Raw genomic sequence first — 21587 nt, forward strand, 5'->3', positions numbered from 1 at the left:
ATTTGAATTAAACATAAGTGTACATAAGAAAAGCATCCCATGATGTTTTCCAGGAAGTTAGCTTCTAAGCACTTATTAGCTAATATGTTTCCTTGGCAGATAAATGGTAAACTAAAATATACTGCATGTCAGTGGAAAGAAACTGAACTGAGGGCTATTCTGCATCCTAATCTGATACAATAATTTTCATGACCTAGGAGAAGTCATTATTTCATATTTCTGGGTCATATTTTTTCTATTGAATATGAGGGAATTGATGAGACAATTTATGTAGCTATTTTGAGACTTAAAAATTTTTTTAATAAAATGATTATTGTAAGAGTCCTTATTTCAAAGATGGCAGTCCTCCTAGTTTCCACCTTAGTTAATCAACCCACTTGGACTGTCTTCAAACCAGAAAACATTTTTGCTTCATTCCTTTTCCTTATCTCCAGTGGAATAATGAGACATAAGCACAAAGAATGTTCTTATCACATGGGCACACTGCAGATTGTTCTTCCATAAAGCCTTCTTATCCCATGGATACCCAGCATTTTTCATAACAGATGTGTGAAGTCAGTGGATTTTGTTAGCATTTCAATGATCTGGCACACAGAATGGGAGCACTCAGAATCCTGGGTGCCAGTTGCTCAGGGAGCTACACACAGCTCTGGATAAAGCAGCTACCCAGCAGGCTTGCCTCTTAGTGCCCGTATCTCTACAGCACCTGGGAGAGGTGAAGCTACCGGGGTATCTAGGAAGTACATTGACTGTATAGCTTTTTGTGCCATAACACTATGTATTTACACTTACTGAAAGTTTTGGTTTGTTTTATAGTTTCAAAATTTGACCTACATTTGATCACTTATCTTCCTATCTACAACTGTCACTCCAATCAAAGCCTACCTGATCATAAGCAAAATTTTGTTAACTGCTCCTTGGTATCATTCCTGATCTGACATGATGCATTTTTTTAATAAGGCAAACATACTGATACCAGTTCATCCTTTCTGACCCAGACAATCCATATACTCCATGGCAATGCCAAATCCACCTTTAATCCCAGCTCCTTTGCTCACTCTGAATTAGCCATATTAACTCCTGTGTGTCTCAGAGTAAGTTAAACCAGTACTCACCTTAGATTTTTGACTCTGCTCATATTCTTTCACCCCAGATTTTGCACGGATATTCCTGTCCTTATGCATGTCCCAGCTCTCAGAAAAATCCTTCTCAAATACCTATTTAAAGAGTCCCAAATCTCTGTCCCTCCCTAGTGCTTACCATTTTTTATTAATATTACCAGTCACCATCTTATATTCTTATTTTTTAACATTAATATTGTTTCCTATTAGGTTGTATCCTCCAAGAGAACACAAGATTCTCTTAATTGGGAATTCTTAGCAAAATCATTTGAGTATATATTAGATTATATAATAGAGAAAAGGAGACAAAGAGTTTGAGGGGTGAATGAGTATAGGAGTACAGACATATCAAAGTAGAGCGGGAGTTTTCTGTGGCACTTGGGACACTGCCTTTTTCTTGCATGTGTTTATTGCATGTTTTTCTTAATGCATGTGTTCATACTCATGTGTGATGCATATCTAATGTGAAATTGTATGAGCACTTCCCGCTATCATAACTTTATATATATATATATGTCCATATATAGGCTTCCCGGATGGCGCTGGTGGTAAAGAACCCACCTGCCAATGCAGGAGACATAAGAGATAGGGTTTGATCCCTGGGTCAGGAAGATCCCTTGGAGGAAGGCATGGCAACCCAATCTAGTATTTTTTGCGTGGAAAATCCAATGGACATGGGAGACAGGTTGGCTACAGTCCATAGGGTTGCAAAGAGTTGGACATAACTGAAGCAACTTAGCATACAGGCATACACATATCCATATATAGTTAAAAATCTTACATTCAGAAAAAAGTAAAGTATTAAATATATATATATATATGTATATATGTATGTATGTATATGCATATATATTCCTGGAGAAGGAAATGGCAACCCACTCCAGTACTCTTGCCTGGAAAATTCCATGGACGGAGGAGCCTGGTAGGCTACAGTTGATGGGGTCTCAAAGAGTCGGACACAACAGAGGGACTTCAATGTCAATGTCAATGTCTATATATATATATATATATATATATATATATATATATATCAGAAGGCTGAATTTGTTCCTTCTAGATTAATATTTGTTTAATAAAGAAAAAATCATGTTTCTCAAAATGCTATAATTGTTTCTATGCTTAGATAAAAATATTCAGATACTTAAATATGGATTTACTTTACTATTAAACAGAAAGTTTTGGATAAGAAACTGTCTGGTTTGCTGTGTTTTACACAACACAGTTGTTTGCTGATGCAAGTTGATTTGGGCTTTTTGTAGCCTTATTTCTTGCTAAAAAATAAAATATTGGAACAATAGCAGAAATTTTTTTAGAATTGCTCCCTCAAGAGAATGAGTTCTCATAGAATGTTGTTTTGAAAAGATGAATACTATTGCTGGACCATAGAAATCTTTATCGAGATATATTTTTGCTTTGTTGTGTTGCAGTGTGGTACTGTAGTATTATTCTTTTTCTCCAAGCATTATTTGGAATATAAGTTCAAAAACAATTCTAAAACTTAGTTGAAATCAAGACAAAAAGAAGAATAGTGAAGTAACAATGATAAAGTTCCAAAGACAGAAGCTAAAAGTAGTCAGGGGGGAAATATTAACTAAAATTGCTAAAGGAAAAGAAAATAAATGGATAAAAGAAATGTCACTTTAAGACATCAGAATAAAATGAAAAACAGATAGGCTTCAATTTAATGTCTACTTGATGCCTTATATGAAATAGATTGATTTTCTCAGCCTAACATTTAGTAAAAAATCATCTATATTCTAAGACAAGGTTAAAATGTGAGTTAAAGAAACCTTTACACATTAAAGATTTCACATGATGTTTTCCACTGAAACAGTTATGAAGACTTCTTGGAAAATATTTTACAAAGCTAGAATAAAATACTAGACTTTATTTGATAATCTTCATCGTTCTCAGCTCTAGGTTAAACTACATACATCAAAACTTATTAATGAAATTTATCATGTTTGACCACAGTGTTTAAATATTTTTGACTTATTTTATGATTGTGATAATTGTTAAGTCACAGGCAATTATATAACTGTTCATTACAAGAGAAACTTAACCTAATTTCACCTTATTAAAAAAAATATTCTTAGTAATGGTATTATTTTGTGAGCCATAGTTTTAGAAAAGTAGATAGAAGATCCCCAAATTTAAAGTACTGTTAGGATAACCTTTTAAAAAATGATGATGAAATCTATTTAGGAATAGCTTGCTTTCTTGACCAGTATTTACAACTCCCACCACTAATCAACTTTAGCATTCTCATATATACTTCCACATATTATATGCTCATGTTTACCAAACACATTAGATTTATCAAAATGAACTTTGAGCAGGGGGTAAATTTTGTCTAAGCTATATGTCTTAAAGGTTAAACAACATAAAGAACCACTGTTCTTATAATAAGGCAATATTTTAAGTTAAAAGAAAGATATTTTATTAACTTAAATAACCTTAATTTTGTGAAAACCATGAAGTTTTATTTTAGAAACTAATTTGGCTATAACTCCAATACTTTGGCCATCTGATGTGAAGAGCTGACTCAGTTGAAAGGACCCTGATGCTGGGAAAGACTGAGGGCAGGAGGAGAAGGGGACGACAGAGGGTGAGATGGCTGGATGGCATCATTGACACAATGGACGTGGGTTTGGGTGGACTCCGGGAGTTGGTGATGGACAGAGACATGTGTGCTACAGTTCATGAGGTTGCAAAGAGTCAGACATGACTGAGTGACTGAACTGAACTGAACTGAACTTTCTAGAGAGTATTTAATTAACTTGGTTATAGCATTTTTCTAATATTATATCCCATAAAACTAATGCTTTTAAACTGATATTGCAAGGACATCAATGACGTTGAATTTAGAACCACATTGACCCAATATATCTCAACAAGTTACATTTTCAGAATACTCTATTTCCAAACAAAAACATTTTCTGAGGTCCCATTGAACATATACGTTTTGGGGTACATTCCTTACCCACTGCACATGGCTTAAGGAAAAGGAAAAGATTTACAAAACTGTATTAAGTTCAACAATTCTACAGTCCAGTTTTAATAATCTTCAAGAAACAGATACTGTCTTACAGAAACTGGTCAAGAGTCTAGAGCAGGAAATCTATTCACCTTATATGAGGTCCTTGTAACATGGCTACCAAACTAGCTGAGAACACCACTGCAAAGAAGGATATTCATGTAAGCATATTGGACTTCCCTGGTGGCTCAGCTGGTAAAGAATGCGTGGGCAGTGCAGGAGACCCTGGTTTGATTCCTGGGTCAGGAAGATCATACCACATATATGTAAATATTAGGTCAATGATACAGTGATGTATTAAATACAGATCTATCAAGATCAGGGAGAGTTGTTCATAGAAGACGGCTTGCTTACATAACTGAACACATTAACAGAGTAAAGGAGAAAAAAACATATGCTTTTTTAAAAATTGAATTAAATAAATTCTAACTTAATAAGTCCTAGAGAAGGGCCTGGCAACCCACTCCAGTATTCTTGCCTGGAAAACCTCCTGGACAGAAAAGCCTGGAGAGCTACAGTCTATGCAGTCACAAAAGAGTTGGATATGACTGAAGGAACTTAGCAAGCATGTTTGCAATTTTATAAGTACTCATTATCTATTCATAATAAATTTTATCCAACCAACCAACGATAGAGGAGATATTTCTCAATATGATGCTGGGATATAAGGAAATAAAATTTTTTTAATTGAGAGTATAAACCTAGCCAGCATTCATTTATTATTATTATTCTTTTAACTTGCAAGAGGCACTTAAGCCAGTGTCTAAATGTTTTCTGTCTAGAAAGAGAAGATGTGTCTTTTTTATCATGATAAAATAATCAATGTAAGTTTATGTTTAATAAGTTATCCATCAAAAGCAAAGATGTCTTATGAATGATTCACATAAATTTTCCCTAATAAGCACCCTTGCAAACTCTATTGACTGTGGCAAATTTGAAGTTAAACATAGAAATAATTTTACCCTTGCAGGTGATGGCTGTTTTGTATGGGATCTTTCTGCATATTTCTGTAGCTAATTGCAGAATATCACATGGAAAATCTTTTTTCTTGTTTCCGGGAAAGAAACAACTTAAATGCAATTTAATTACCACAATTATAGAACATATATAAATTTAATTCAAGAAATTCATCTCATTTGCAGTTACCCTATGTAATCACCCTTTTACATTCTCCTCTTCTTTTGCAACCAAGCGCAATAATTAGTCTGATATATTTTTTACACAATCTAGTGTAAACAATTTTACTTCCGAGTTTTACCATTAAACACTAAAGAGATTTGTGGCCTCTGGTTTCTTTCCATTTTAATCAAGAATGAACCAGGATATTTGTATTTGATCATTATCTGATTGCATATTCCCATTCCAGTGCTTCCTTTGAGCCAATTTGCTTTACAATCTAAAGTTTTTGAGTAGAAACATTCTCTCTGTCTCTAATCTGATGTGCTAATGCTCTTCCTTCTCTAACAAAACTAGTAAAAAAAAATTTGATGATTTCTGAATTATCAGGAATGTATGTTAAATTGTCTTTTAAAAAGTGAGGGCTTACTCCTTCATTATTCAACTGAATAATACCAAGAGCTCAATTAAGAGTTATCAGCTACATATTTAATTATGTCTTGAGAATTAGATTTATCTACTAAATTCCTTTAAATTTTTGCCCTTTATTCCCTCCAAAGAGATCACACAATCCATATATTGGGAGTACCAGTATTTTTTTAAAGTTACATGAGCCACAAAATCTCATGATATCCACAGATAGTTAGATATTATATCTTGGGAAACAAATAAATCACCTTGTGAGTTGCTATACCTTTATTTTGGTGCACATGATCTTAGGTAAGTTCATCCAAGAGGGAAAAGGGCTTATTATCATAATGGTGGCTATATGACTGAGGTATGAATATATAAAATTAGAGGAAAACACCTTTCTCTTTATTTGCGGCAAAGATAAGCATTCTGGAAATGTTAGTACTAGTCACATGGAAATCCAATATGTAATAATTAAGAGAATAGGAGAGACGATTAGTAAGGCACTTCCACAAGACATCAACTGCATAAATATCTTGAACAAAATAATAGAAAATATGACCTACAGCATTATTTGATACAAAACTAGAGGTTAGATACAGTGTTTAAGGCTTTCAATAAGTGAAACACTTCCAAAAATGCCAGCTTTCCTGACAGATGGTTTGTTCAATCTATTTTGGAAAATCAAAAAGAAGACAAAGCAAAACCAAAACAAAAGGCTAATAATTAAGAACAAATGGAAAACAACACCTCTAATTCTCAGAATATAACAGAAATTGCTAATAAAAACCAAAAATAATGGTAAGTTATATGGAAATATGAACATTTCTTTGAAGTTTTGAGAATATGGGAAAAAACATACAGATATATCTGATTGAGAACATTCTTGCTGCCTTTAATAATAAATAATCTTTAAAAGAAGGAGTCTCTCTAGGATTGAGAAAATTCTTATGTGATGGTTCTCATAGATGATTTCTAATCAAGCAGTAGAAAATTCTCCTATCAAAATGCCTACTAAAAGTTTATCAAAAGTATAACAAAGTTATGGAAAGTAAGTCAAAGTGGAAAATATGAAATCTATAGCTTTCATTTTTACAGATCAGATTAAAATGTACTGACTCAAATAATCAGCTTTCTATAAAATAAAATAAATGTATTTACAATAGAAAATTAGATGCTGCTGTAATACATTTATGTTTCTTAATGTCAACCCTAACTGACTCTATGGATGTGAATCTGAGTAAACTCCAGGAGTTGGTGATGGACAGGACCTGGTGTGCTGCGATTCATGGGGTCACAAAGAGTCGGACACACCTGAGAGACTGAACTGAACTGAACTGAAAAAGTAGAATGCATTTTAAGATTATTTAAACGTACAACTGGATTCATGCATTTCCAGAAGAATACTATCACATATGCAATAAATTTTCTGTCAAATTTGCAATAAGGTATTGAGGATATTACTATTATTTGACTTGAATGCCTCAGTTCAGTTCAGGTGCTCAGTCGTGTCCTACTTTTTTGTGACCCCATGAACCGCAGAACACCAGGCCTCCCTGTACACCACCAACTGCTGGAGTCGACCAAAACCCATGTTCATTGAGTCAAGGATGCCACCCAACCATCTCATCTGCTGTTGTTCCCTTCTCCTCCTGTCCTCAATCTTTTCCAGCATCAGGGTTTTTCAAATGAATCAGCTTTTTGCCTCAAGTGGCCAAAGTATTGGAGTTTCAGCTTCAACATCAGTCCTTCCAAATGAACACCCAGGACTGATCTCCTTTAGGATGGACTGGTTGGATCTCCTTGCAGTCCAAGGGACTCTCAAGAGTCTTTTCCAACACTACAATTCAAAAACATCAATTCTTCGGCGCTCAGCTTTCTTTGTAGTCCAACTCTCACATCCATACATGACTACTGGGAAAACCATAGCCTTGACTAGATGGACTTTTTTGGCAAAGTAATGTCTCTGCTTTTTAATATGCTATCTAGGTTGGTCATAACTTTCCTTCCAAGGAGTAAGCATCTTTTAATTTCATGGTTGCCATCACCATCTGCAGTGATTTTGGAGCCCCCCAAAACAAAATCAACCACTGATTCCACTGTTTCCCCATCTATTCGCCATGAAGTGACGGGACTGGATGCCACAATCTTATTTTTTTCTGAATGTTGAGCTTTAAGCCAACTTTTTCACTCTCCTTCTTTCACTTTCAACAAGAGGCTCTTTAGTTCTTTTCACTTTCTGGCATAAGAGTGATGTCATGTGCATATCTGAGGTTATTGATATTTCTCCTGGCAATCTTGATTCCAGCTTGTGCTTCCTCCAGCCCAGCATTTCTCATGATGTACTCTACATATAAGTTAAATAAGCAGGGTGACAATATGCAGCCTTAACGTACTCCTTTTCCTATTTGGAACCAGTCTTTTGTCCTATGTCCAGTTCTAGTTGTTGCTTCCTGACCTGCATACAAGCTTCTCAATAGGCAGGTCAGGTGGTCTGGTATTCCCATCTCTTTCAGAATTTACCACAGTTTATTAAATGCCCAGTGAGGTGTAAAATATACTGGCTCTTTAAAAGCAATTTAATTTTTAGCCAATTTGGCCATACAAAAGTAAATTCTAAATGAAAAGAAAAGAGAGATACTGACTCTAATTAGCAAAGCATCTCTGCATGTTGTTTACTCAAGGAAAACCCTGTAAGAGCCTGGCATTAACTTTTCAAAGTTTGTTCCTGTTGTAAACAAAACACAGAAACTTCAGAATGGCTTATTATCTTAGGAAAGTACTGAAGAGAAGTGAAAATCACTCAGTCATGTCTGACTCTTTGAGACCCCATAGACTATAGCCTGCGAAGCTCCTCTGTCCATGGAATTCTCCAGGCAAGAATAATGGAGTATGTAGCCTTTCCCTTCTCCAGGGGATCTTCCCAAACCAAGGATCGAACCCAGATCTCCTGCATTGCAGGCAGATTCTTTACCAGCTGAGCCACAAGGACAGAAGAAGCACAGAAGATTCAGAATGGTTTACTGTCTTAGGAAAGTATTCAGTTCAGTTCAGTCGCTCAGCCATGTCCAACTCTTTGTGACCCCATGAATCGCAGCACACCAGGCCTCCCTGTCCATCATCAATTCCCAGAGTTCACTCAGATTCATGTCCATTGAGTCAGTGATGCCATCCAGCCATGTTATCCTCTGTTGTCCCCTTCTCCTCCTGCCCCCAATCCCTCCCAGCATCAGAGTCTTTTCCAATGAGTCAACTCTTCACATGAGGTGGCCAAAGTACTGGAGCTTCAGCTTTAGCATCATGCCTTCCAAAGAAATCCCAGGGCTGATCTCCTTTAGAAAGGACTGGTTGGATCTCCTTGCTGTCCAAGGGACTCTCAAGAGTCTTCTCCAACACCACAGTTCAATAGCATCAATTCTTTGGTGCTCAGCTTTCTTCACAGTCCAACTCTCACATCCATAGATGACAGCTGGAAAAACCATAGCCTTGACTAGACAGACCTTTGTTGGCAAAGTATTACCCTTATCTAGTTTACACCAGGTGGACAAAAGATAATCCACATTTTTGTAAACAAAACAAAACAAATTGTACCCTATCATATAGCCTGAGACCAGTCATCGCATCTGAATTTGATTCTGCATATGACATTTTTCATAAATCAAATAAGCCCTAAATAAAAATCTGTGCCTTTGTATTTAAATCTAGATCTTCTCTTCACCACCACTATCCGCCCCACCCCACCTCACTAGACCTCTGAATGCTTGAAGCCCATCTGTGTGAGTTCACCATTTATCATGTCTTTGGGTCATAATGCCCATTCACATCAGTACTCATGATATTCATTGTGGAACATAAATCACTTAGAGTGCTAATCTAAGTCCATCCACTGAAAATGTTGTAGAAACTTTGAACTATAAAACCATTTGTTTTCAATAAAATCTAACTTGCTAGATAAAACACTTTTTCTAATGTGAGGTTTGGTATCATCATTTTTAAAAATCCAAAGAAATGCAAAAGAGACTTGATAGAGTTCTATCAAAATGCCTTCTAAAAGTTTATCAAAAGTATAGCAGTTATGGAAAGTAAATCAAAGGGGAAATATATCAAGTCTAGAGCTTTCATTCACTAAAAACAATTGTTTGTCCAAGGAAACAATCTTGTGATTAAACTTTGGTTCTGATTCTTATTAGGTTATTTTATATACTATAGTTACATAAAGCTTCCTATTTAAGTACTTGGCATATTATTATGGTCAATTGAGCTCATAGGGAATTCCTGGCAATGCCCAGGTTTTACATGTTGTTATAAATATTTCTTGGGACCTGGTAACCTTGGGTTGTTCAATCTTCTTACAACTAAAAATATATCAAGTTTATTTTATATTTAAATTAAAATGTAATTGGTCATAATCATTCAAAATGCAAGTTACTTATAGATATCTTGCTGTCCGACTCTGTGCGACCCCATAGATGGCAGCCCACCAGGCTCCCCTGTCCCTGGGATTCTCCAGGCAAGAATACTGGAGGGGGTTGCCATTTCCTTTTCCAATGCATGAAAGAGAAAAGTGAAAGTGAAGTCACTCAGTTGTGTCTGACCCTTAGCGACCCCATGGACTGCAGCCTACCAGGCTTCTCCGTCCATGGGATTTTCCAGGCAAGAGTACTGGAGTGGAGTATCTTGATAAATGTTGTTAAAAAATAAAAACACAACTATGTTTATTCCAGTACCCTAAGGTAGAGAGGCCCTCTAAACATTTTAAATTAAAATTCCTCACCCTTTTAAATCTCATATTCTTTCATATGTTTAGTGATTCATATCACACTCAGTTCATGAATGAAGAATTAATGCAAAGATACATGCATGTTTGCTGTGCTCTTTAGTCAGTCAGTTGTGTCCAACTCTTTGTGACCCCATCGACTGTAGCCAGCCAGGCTTCACTGTCCATGTGATTCTCCAGGCAGGAATAGTAGAGTGGGTTGCCATTTTTTTCTCCAGGGGATCTTTCAGACCCAGGGATTGAACCCAAGTCTCCTATGGCTCCTGCGTTGGCAGGCAGATTCTTTTACCACTGAGCCATCTGGGAAGCCTGCATGTTCAGTGTCACTTCAAATAATGCTTTTTGAAGAAAATAGCAATCTTATCCATGATGAAGCCAATTAGGGACAGAATTCATCATGAGTATATCTTACATTTAAATTATATTACAATGTTACTGATCACATATTTTACATTTATGTTATATTTGATGATCTTAGTATATGCTCTGTGATTTTATGAATTTTTAATACAATATATATATATAAAGAGACATCAAAAACTTTCAGATCAAAGTCCTCTAACAAATATTACTAGCAGTATAATCTACCTGCCAAAGAAGGACATTCAGGAGACATGGGCTCGATCTCTGGGTCAGGAAAGTATCTGAAGAAGGACACGCCAATATTCTTGCCTGGGAAATTACATGGACAGAGGAGTCTGGTGGCCTATAGTCCATGGGGTTGCAAAGAGTTAAACACGACTAAGCGAGCACACACACACATGCACAGCAGTATAATAGAAGTATTCCTTTATGGAAACAGCACATGAAGATGAGATAAAAGTAAGAAGGCACATATGCACATAGTAAGAAGGCACATAGGCACATATGTGAATATCACTTGGTGAACAAATTTGAAACAACCATGAAGTACCCTGCGAGACCTTCAGTATAAAATAACCAAATCTTACAAAAGCCACACTCTGCGAGCTGTTGGTGTTTACTCAAATGGTAGGGAAGTGCAAAGAACTGCCTCTTCATGAGAATGTTAAATACGATATTTGGAGCTGTCAGCACCAAGAAGCAAGCAGCAGGCAGACTTGTGGGTAAGGGATATGTAGGTCTCCTTGAGGGCAAACATTAACAGAATTAAGAGAAGCAGTGACATCTACAAACAAGTAGCAAATTGAGATCCCTGAGCCTGGATCTCTGGTTCCTTTCTTTGTCTCTCTGATTCTCTGTCTTTTTCTCCCTTACCCACAATGCTCACTTAGCCAGGTCAGCCATTGCATCAGAGAGAGCCCCACTTTGATGATTCTCCTGGTTGCAATCAAAAGCAGAGGCACATATTCAGTGGAGAAAAAGTGTTCCCATTTGAAGCTCATGGGACAAATACTGAAGGAATGAGTTCATGTGCAGAAATTATCAACTAGAAGAGAGCAAACTATAAATTTAGGTTATCAGAAATGTACAAAGCAAAACAACAATAAAACAAATCCAAATCCTTAAAGACTACAGACAAGTATCCACATTAGTCAGGGTTTTCCAGAAAAACACAACCAATAAGAGATTTTATACATATATAAAATAAGATATGGCTCACGCAATTATGGATGCCAACTCCCACAATCTGCCATTTGCAAACTGAAGGCTGTGTTGTGGCTTGAAGACCTCAAAGCTAGAAAGGAAATGGTTAAAGACTCCAGTGAGTCTGACATCCTGAGAACCAGTAGCATAGAAAACAGAAGACAATTGATCAGTGTTCCAGTTCACAAAATCAGGTAAAGAGTGCCACTGGAACTTCCTCTAGCTTTCTGTTCTATTTAGGACCACATAAGACTAAATAGAACAGATTTATAGAACATGATGCCCACTCACATTGGGAAAAGCCATCAGCTTTATGCAGTTCCCCAATTCAAATTCTAACACCTTCTCAAAGCAGGCAGCCACACAGAGAAATTTATTTTTTTAATTTTATAAATAAAGCATGATTGCTTTACAATGTTGTCCTAGTTTCTGCTGCACAACAAAATGAACCAGCTGTATGTATACATATATCCCTTGCCTCCCACTCCACTCCTCCCATTCCAGCCCTTCAGGTCATTGCAGAATATTGAGCTGAGCTCCCTGTGCCATAGAGCAAATTCCTGCTAGCTATGTAGTTTACACATGGTAGTCTGTATACGTCAATGCTGCTCTCTCGATTTGTCCCAACCTCCCCTTTACCTGGACTTCCCTCATAGCTCAGTCAGTAAAGAATCTGCCTGCAATGCAGGAGATCTGAGTTCAGTTCCTGGGTTGGGAAGATCCCCTGGAGAAGGAAAGGGCAACCCCCTTCCCCTCTGTGTCCACATGTCTGAAGAAAGTTTTTAACCAGCCATCTGGGCATTGTGTGTTTCTGTCAAGTTAACACAAAAAATTAATGTATCATACATGCCAGCATATATGTTTACACATAAATTATCCCACAAACTCCATAAGACAGAGCTCGCGTTTAGACATTTGTCATTCAGAAAGCACAGAGAGTCATGTAAAATGTTTTTACCCCTGTACAGGCAGATTCACATAAAAAAGATGGAAGAACGAGTGAGAGTCAGGTGGAGATGGTGGGGAAAACCTGAGAAGTACCCCATCTTCCTTCCCACTGAATGCTTGAGTGGCTCAGCCATGGCAATGCTGAGATATTCTCCAACACTCTTGCCTTCATATTAAATTCTGTGTAGTTTCAGGCAAGTTAAATCCATATCTCAGCTAGTTAAGTTAGTCCCAATCCACTCACCCTTTCTCTTTGAATGATCAGTGCAGAGATGGGCATGAGATTTAGGTTGTACAATCAAATATGGACAGCATTCATGAACTGGACCAGCTGCTAGGATGAAAGCCAACACACAAGAAAGGACAGAGTCAGGACAACCACAAAGAAACTGTAGTGGAATATCCTTAAGACTTGATGCAGTTTGATTCATAAATGTCCTTTGTTGTTTAACACAGTTTGAAGAAGTTTTCATATCTTTGATATAAAGATTTCTAGTGAACAGACATGAAATTGGCTCTCTTGTGTACAAATTATATTCTAATAACTAAAACTAATACCTTATTTGTATCAGACTAAAGACTATGTGCTATATTATCTACTCATCCCTTGAGAATTATATGAATATAGCAGCAAAATATTCTTTCTTTACTTTGAGAATTTATAAAAGGACAATATAAGATTAATTTTAATCAATTATTTTTATATGCTCATGAGGCAACAAAACATTCAGATATCTCTTATCTTAGTTTATCTAAGGAAGAGTTGTAGTCCAATGGGTCAAGGACCTCATCATAAGCCCTTTAGATATTAGTAACTAGGAAATTCTAGAAAAATGATAGCTATTCTTTATAAGTGCACACAGACGGAGATTAGGGAAGGTTTTGCTGAATCAGCATAGTGTTATGAACTGACAATCAGCCTGAAGAAGACAGCTCATTAGCAACCTACACCGGGAAAACACCATAGAAAACTAAAGATCTCCATGGGTGACGTGGAGCTGAAAGCTGTCAGTGAATATTGCTCCTTCTTCAGCACAATTGCCTTTAAAAGGAAAGTTAATGGGAAAAAACAGCAAACCAGATCAATAAAATCAGCATGACCTTCAAGACGGCAGGAGGCAGAGCCTGTTATCCAACCACGTTAATGGTTTCTCAAGCAGTCAGAGACTCCAGTTGTTTTGAGGTTTTTGTTATTTGTATCTGACATGGCCATTACACACACGATTTCGAAACATAATTATTTAAAACTGACCAAACGTTCTACATTTGACAGGAAATCACAAGGAACCATCATTAAGGCCATATAAAGATTAAAAAAGCAGAGAGTATTTGAAGAAGCTTTGCAGAAGTATGAAATGGAAAAAATATTTTTTAATGAAAGAAAAGGTACAGGTAGGATATTTGTATAGATTTTGCTAGAAAAATAAAGAAGTGAGAGTATTTATTCAAAAGTATAGGTATAACTGGCAAGTTCACAAAGAAGAAAATGTCCAATAACTGACAAATATTGATGATTTATAATGAAGATATCTATATAAAATCAGTGAGTAATTTCAGACTCTACTAATCTCTATGATATAATTCTTCATTTTCTCTGAATTTGTAAAATTTAAACACAAGTCAAGATCACAGATATAATTAGTTAAATAAATGTATAGAAATATATATATCTTTCTGTTATGCAGATATAAAAATCTAAGTTTTATAAACAAAATTAACACATATATACATACATTTGTGCATGCTGAGTTTCTTCAATTTTGTCTGACTCTTTGAGACCCCATGTGTGGACTGTAGCCTGCCAGGCTCCTCTGTCCATGGCATTCTCTAAGCAATAGTACTAGAGTGGATTGTCTTGCCCTCTTCCATGGAATCTGCCTGACCCAGGGATTGAACCTTTGTATCCTACAGCTCCTGCGATGGCAAGTGGATTCTCTTCCACTAGAGCAACCTGGAAAGCCCCATATACTCACAAACATATAAGTCAAAGGAACACTATATGTAGCTATGTGCATATAAAACATACCTGTCTCTATCTCTCTCTCTCCCTCTCTCTCTATATATATACATACACATATGTTTTTATGTATATATATCACAAAAGTTCAAAAAAAATGTTCCAAACGCCACAAATAAACTTGAAATAGCACTTTGACACAGAAGCTTTGTGACCTTTGTAGTTTAAAATTAAAAATATTTCAGTTTAAACAATGTTTCATTTTATAGAAAATAAAATGGAACAAAATGAATTGTATGTTAATATTCTAAATATGGATAAATGCATTTCATGCCTTAGCTTTTCAAAGTAATGGTTTTCAAATTTAAAGAATAAAATTTAATATGACCACTTACATTCTTAAAAATATTTTACTTTTTAAAAATTACCATGTTTCCAAACTCTAGCTAAAATTAGAGAGAACTTTTTTAGTTGCATCCTATTGCAGATCTTAAGTCTTGTGGTTTTTGAATGCAGAATCAGAGATTATAGGCAAATGACGAGTATTCACTTGAATTGAGATTAGTTTGAAACAAATGACCACAGATAATTCACGTTTGTAGAACACAGTCTGTCATATGGCTCTAAGTGAAATGAAAGACTGAATTGTTTAAAGACGTGATTCAAGTCAGTTGACTACAAGTCAGTTGGCTAGAGAGAAGTAAAGACTATATCTTCTTTTTTTAATGTTTATTTGTTTTTGGCTGTGCTGGATCTTCATAGCTACACAGTCTTTTCTCTAACTGTGGTAAGCAGGGGCTACTTTCCAGTTGCAGTGAATGGGCTTCTCATTGCAGTGGCTTCTCTTGTTGCAGAGCACAGGCTCTAGGGGATGCGGGCTTCCAGTCCCTAAAGAACAGGTTCAGTAGATGTAACACACTTGCTTAGTTGCCCTGTGGCATGAGGGATCGTCCTGGATCAGGGATCAAACCCATGTCTTCTGCATTGGCAGGCAGGTTCTTTATCACTGAAGCACCAGGGAAGCCCACAAAATTTTTAAAATAAGGAAGCTCTCAACTAGGAATATTGCTCTAGTCTCTCTACAACACAAATTTCCCTCAAATAGTTGGTCCAAAAAAAGAAACTTACCTCCTATAAATCTTTAGTTCAGTTCAGTCACTCAGTTGTGTCCGACTCTTTGCCACCCCATGAGCCACAGCACGCCAGGCCTCCCTATAATAGCCAAATCCTGGAGTCCACCCAAACCCATGTCCATCGAGTCAGTGATGCCATCCAACCATCTCATTCTCTGTCATCCCCTTCTCTTCCTGCCCTCAATCTTTCCCAGCATCAGGGTCTTTTCAAATGAGTCAGCTCTTTGCATCAGGTGGCCAAAGTATTGACATTTCAGCCTCGACATCAGCCCTTCCAATGAACACCCAGGACTGATCTCCTTTAAGATGGACTGGTTGGATCTCCTTGCAGTCCAAGGGACTCTCAAGAGTCTTCTCCAACACCACAGTTCAAAAGCATCAAATTCTTCTGCGCTCAGCTTTCTTTATAGTCCAACTCTCACATCCATACATGACCACTGGAAAAACCATAGCCTTGACTAAATGGAACTTTGTTGGCAAAGTAATGTCTCTGCTTTTTAATATGCTATCTAGGTTGGTCATAAATGTCCTTCCAACGAGTAAGCATATTTTAATTTCATGGCTGCAATCACCATCTGCAGTGATTTGGGAGCCCAGAAAACTCAAGTCAGCCACTGTTTCCACTGTTTCCCCATCTATTAACTTAAAAACGAGGCATATAAATTTAAGAATAAAAAGGAAATGAAAGGAGTGAAATATGAAGTGCTCTTACTAGGAAAAAACAATATTGTTAGGGGTGCATTAGTTTTGTGAATGCACATTGCCATTAGCCAAAAACAATAAATCTGCATCCTACATAAAGATTTTAAAAATGGAAGCTACAGTATGTCAGAAAGGAGAGAATGATATATCAGAGAAGGTGAAATTTGCATTGGCAGAATTAAGATAAGAGGAAAAGAATAACTGATTGTCCCAAAAAAATGATGCGAGCCTCAAAAGATTAAATGGAAGAACAGATTCTAAAAGAAAATCCAGCTAAGAACTTTCTATAATTTTAGGCTGTGTTAGTAAAGCAGATGCTATCTTTGGCTTCTAGATCTAAAGATTTTACTTATGACACTGTTTCTCAAACTTCTTCATCTCAGATAATTTTATCATTCTTAAAAATGGTTGAGAACCCCAAAGAGCTTTTGATTGTGTGGGGTATATTTAATAATATTTACCATATTTGAAATTGAAACAGATATATTTATTGAAAGTGAGAGTCTCTCAGTCATGTTGGACTCTTTGTGACCCCATGGACTATATAATTGCACTCTAGGCCTCCCTGTCCATCACCAACTGGACTATACCATCCATGGCATTCTCCAGGACAGAATACTGGAGTGGGTAGCCTTTCCCTTTTCCAGGGGATCTTCCCAACCAAGGGATAGAACCCAGGTCTCCAGCATTGAAGGTGGATTCTTTACCAACTGAGCTATCAGGGAAGTAATATTAAAATACTAATATTAAGATCAATTTATGTTAACATAAATTTCATATTTTTTATTTGAAACACATATCATTATAAAAATTGTGAAAAGAATAGCATTGTTTACATTTCTTATTTCTTGTCTCCCTTAATTGAAGACAGATTTATTTTCACATCTGCTTCTACATTCAATATGCTATACCTTGTTATTTTGGTTGAATGGCATTTAAAAAAATCTATCTTCAGAGAAATATGCAGTTGGAAAAGGGCAAGAATTTTTTAAAGGCTTTTCAGGTAATAGAGGATATTCTTTTATACTACAGCAAACATGGTGTGGAGTCTAATCAATGATAAAATCAATGATCTATCTTGTGCTTTGAATGCAATCTTTAATCAAATGTGATTTTGTTTTTGTTATTGTGTTTTCTTATTACCCATCTTTCCTAATCCTTAAGACTGTCATTATATACCTGTGGTGTGACTGAGTATATATAATGACTAGTCACTGTACATGAGTGGGTAATGTAGTCATAAACATTGATGGCATAGGAATTATTTCTCCCCAGAACTGAAATGCTGGGTCTAGGTAAAGTAGCTCATCAAACAGAGACTTTTGAAAATATGTATATAGGAAAATTATGCTGTAATTACTTGGATACTTGGCTACCCTACAAGTTTGAAAAGTCCAGCCCCAATCTGAGATTGTGGACTCTTGCTGGTGACCACTGACAAACAGTGACTACTCATAAAAGCAAAATGTAGGGAGACAATGTGTTCATGAATACTCCCCAGGCTGAAACTTATGAGCAACAAAAGTAACATTTATTTTGTGCATATTTATTGTGTGTTGGAATGCCTATTTTTGCCAATCTTTAAATCCACTTCCCTGTGAAAATGATTCAAATAGTAAGGAACAGCACAGTGTAATTACAAACCAAGGAGAAAAGGCACTTAAGGTGTAAAACCTAAGTGTGTACCTCTCTTGAATTTCTTTTATATGCATTTATATACAACATTTGGAATATTTTTTGAAATAGCATAAAATCTTTTATGAAATCTGTCAGGATGCATACTTGGGAAGAGTTATCACTATCATTCTATTATGTAACAGTTTTTTAAATTAGTTAGAAAAGTAAATCAAAAGATACTTAATCTTTAAAAAACCCACTCACAGAGACTTGCCTGGTGGTCCAGTGGCTAAGACACGACACTTCCATTGCAAGGCGTGAGGCTTCAGTCCCTGATCAGGGAACTAAGATCCCACATGCTGTGAGGCACAGCCAAAAAGTAGAATAATAAAATAAAAAAAGGTTTGGTATTTCTCTAAAAAAGGCCCACTCATAGCTTAATAATATTAAACACTACTACTACTTTTCTTCCTCAGATGTGATTTTATCTGTTTAAAAATACATATAAACTACATGCAGTATACGAGAAATGTAGTTTCTTCTAGGGAAAATTCTAAAACTTGTTTCTTGCATTGGAACTTTAAATGGGTACCAAGTGATATTCAATATTCTGTGATATTATTATAAATGATAATATAAAAGATAGAGTAAAATTGAATTTTGACCTCTTATTCACCCTGGATAAAAATGATAAAAGACTATGGGGACCAGGGAATTTGAACTGAAGGAAAAATCAATAAAATTAAGTAGATTTTCCTCCATAGCCTGGAGTGTATTTTTATGCCTGTGTTAACTGCATTTAAGATCTTTTTTTTTTCTTTATGCTTTCATGAAAAGCTCTTAACCTTATTATATAAATTAAAATCGTTCCATAATCATTACAGATTAATATCTTTAAAAGAAATTATTTAGTTTTCCAGAGTTTTTGCTCTTTTTAAATTTTAAGTTACTTTGCTAATTCTTTGAATAGCTAAAGACATATTACACTTTTAGTATGTCTGTATGTTATATATTAATAGCATCAATGAGCATGATATCACCCTCCAAGTCAGGTTTAACTGTAGAGTAATCAAGAGAAAGAGAAGTAACAAGTCAGAGTTCACTAAGCGCAGAACCACAGAAGTGAGAATAAGGAAAATGGCCACCCTAAATTGACTGATTTACAATTCCCACATCTTTCTAAGATAATATGAACTCTAATCCCTCTCAACAAGCAACCTTGAAATAAACATCATATTGCGATATTATTCCAAAGTTCCACTGCTCCTAACCTTGGAGGAAATCATGGAATCTGCTCTTCCTATAATTTATCAATCTGTTCCTTGGAGAGAAAGCTGGTACGGAGTGCAGCCAAAATGAAGGAATACGTTTACACCCGTTCTTATGTTGATGTATGGCAAAACCAATACCGTATTGTAAAGTAAAATAAAAATAAATAATAAATAAAAATGTAAAAAAAATAAGATGTCTTCACACTTGCCCACCTTACTTCCTCTCCCCTGGGAACGCAGAATGAGAGTTCTCATAAAATCTCATCACATTATGGCGAGCCTACACATGGCTGTTAGTGTAAAGATCATATTCTTCTGCTGACCCTACCAACACTCTATAGATTCTCATTGTATGTCTCATGTTATCAGTAACTTGACAATACTCCAGAAATCACATGTATCAAGAAGCAGAATCAAGAGGGACAATCTGTAAATAAATGCACATAGTTAAATTGGTTTTTGGAAAGTCACTCTCATTTGCTGAAATTATGTTTAAAACTCTTTTGCCTAGAGCAGAGACTATGCTTCTGAGAAATAGCCATGGGGTAAATTCCTGTGACTTTACCACATGTCACATTCTAGAAGGTAGGATTACAGAAGCAGCAATAAATAATGTAAATAATTGAAAAACATTTTATATGAACAATCTGATTTAAAATTCTCAACCAATTTGTAAATTGAAAATTATGATTCTCCTTATACAGGGTTGAAAACTGAGACTCTACGGGTATGCGAGTAACTTCAACAGGCATAAAAATCTAGTGAGGGCTAAGAATCTGGTTTTATTTCATTTCAAATGCATATTCTTAGTTACATTCTTCTTCTTTTTCCTAGAAAAGTCCTAGTATATGATGCAGAATCATATTTGTAATTATTCACAAACCCCTTTCATTTCTCCCCAGTGGTCTATCTTAGAGAAAAAACAAAACAAAACATACACAGAGAAATATCTATATGTGTGTGTATACACACACACACGCGCGCGCAAATGCACACCTTACAATCTCTCTATTTCATATCACTTTATTAAATTAGTGGCTTCCCAGGTTGCGCTAGTGGTAAAGAACCCAGCTGCCAATGCAGGAGACATAAAATATGCTGGTTCAATCCCTGAGTCAGGAAGATCCCCTGGAGGAGGGCAGGGCAACCCACTCCAGTATTCTTACCTGAAGAACTGCAGGGACAGAGAGGCTTGGTGGGCTACAATCTATAGGGTCTCAAAGAGTCAGACACGACTGAAGCAACTTGCAAGCATGCTATTAAATTAGAATCAGAATAAGAATCAGAAATCTACCTATACTTCTCTTAATCTTCAGGATTAAAGATTTTTTAATTTACCTCATATATAGCTATTTTATATATAATAGCAGAAATTTATCATTTTAAATCACAATTTATCATTTCAAACTTTGCATCTTAACTGGCATTTTAAGGAGCTGCTAAAACATTATTTTTCATCAACAAAGTAATTCATTTCTAGATGAATTAGTTCAGAACATTTTTATATTTCTGGGACAATCACAATGTGCAGTCAAAATACAGAACCACTGATACTTCAAGCGACCAGAAAGTACAATTTATCTGAAGCTTTATCCCTAAGTGCCAGGTATCTTTCTTTGATAACAGAGAAGTACCTAGGTTTTCTTATACTCATTTCCTTCAAGCTATTCCATTCATATAAAAAACAAAAGTCTCATTTAGGCCAAATCTATACCATTACACTTCTATAAAAAGGAAGGAAATTGAGAGCTCAACCCAAACATCTCCCTCCACAAAGATATAAGGTTTTTCTCAAATTGTACTACAAAAAATTAGTATAGTAAAGGCAATTCATATGAACATACTTCTCACATTTCGCTAGCTTATTTCCTTTCTAGCTCTGAGTCTTCAAAATGAAATTCATCTGGAGATGCAGCAGTTTTGAAAATATT

This window comes from Ovis canadensis, chromosome 16 (genome assembly GCF_042477335.2).
Source record: "Ovis canadensis isolate MfBH-ARS-UI-01 breed Bighorn chromosome 16, ARS-UI_OviCan_v2, whole genome shotgun sequence".
Taxonomy (NCBI): domain Eukaryota; kingdom Metazoa; phylum Chordata; class Mammalia; order Artiodactyla; family Bovidae; genus Ovis; species Ovis canadensis.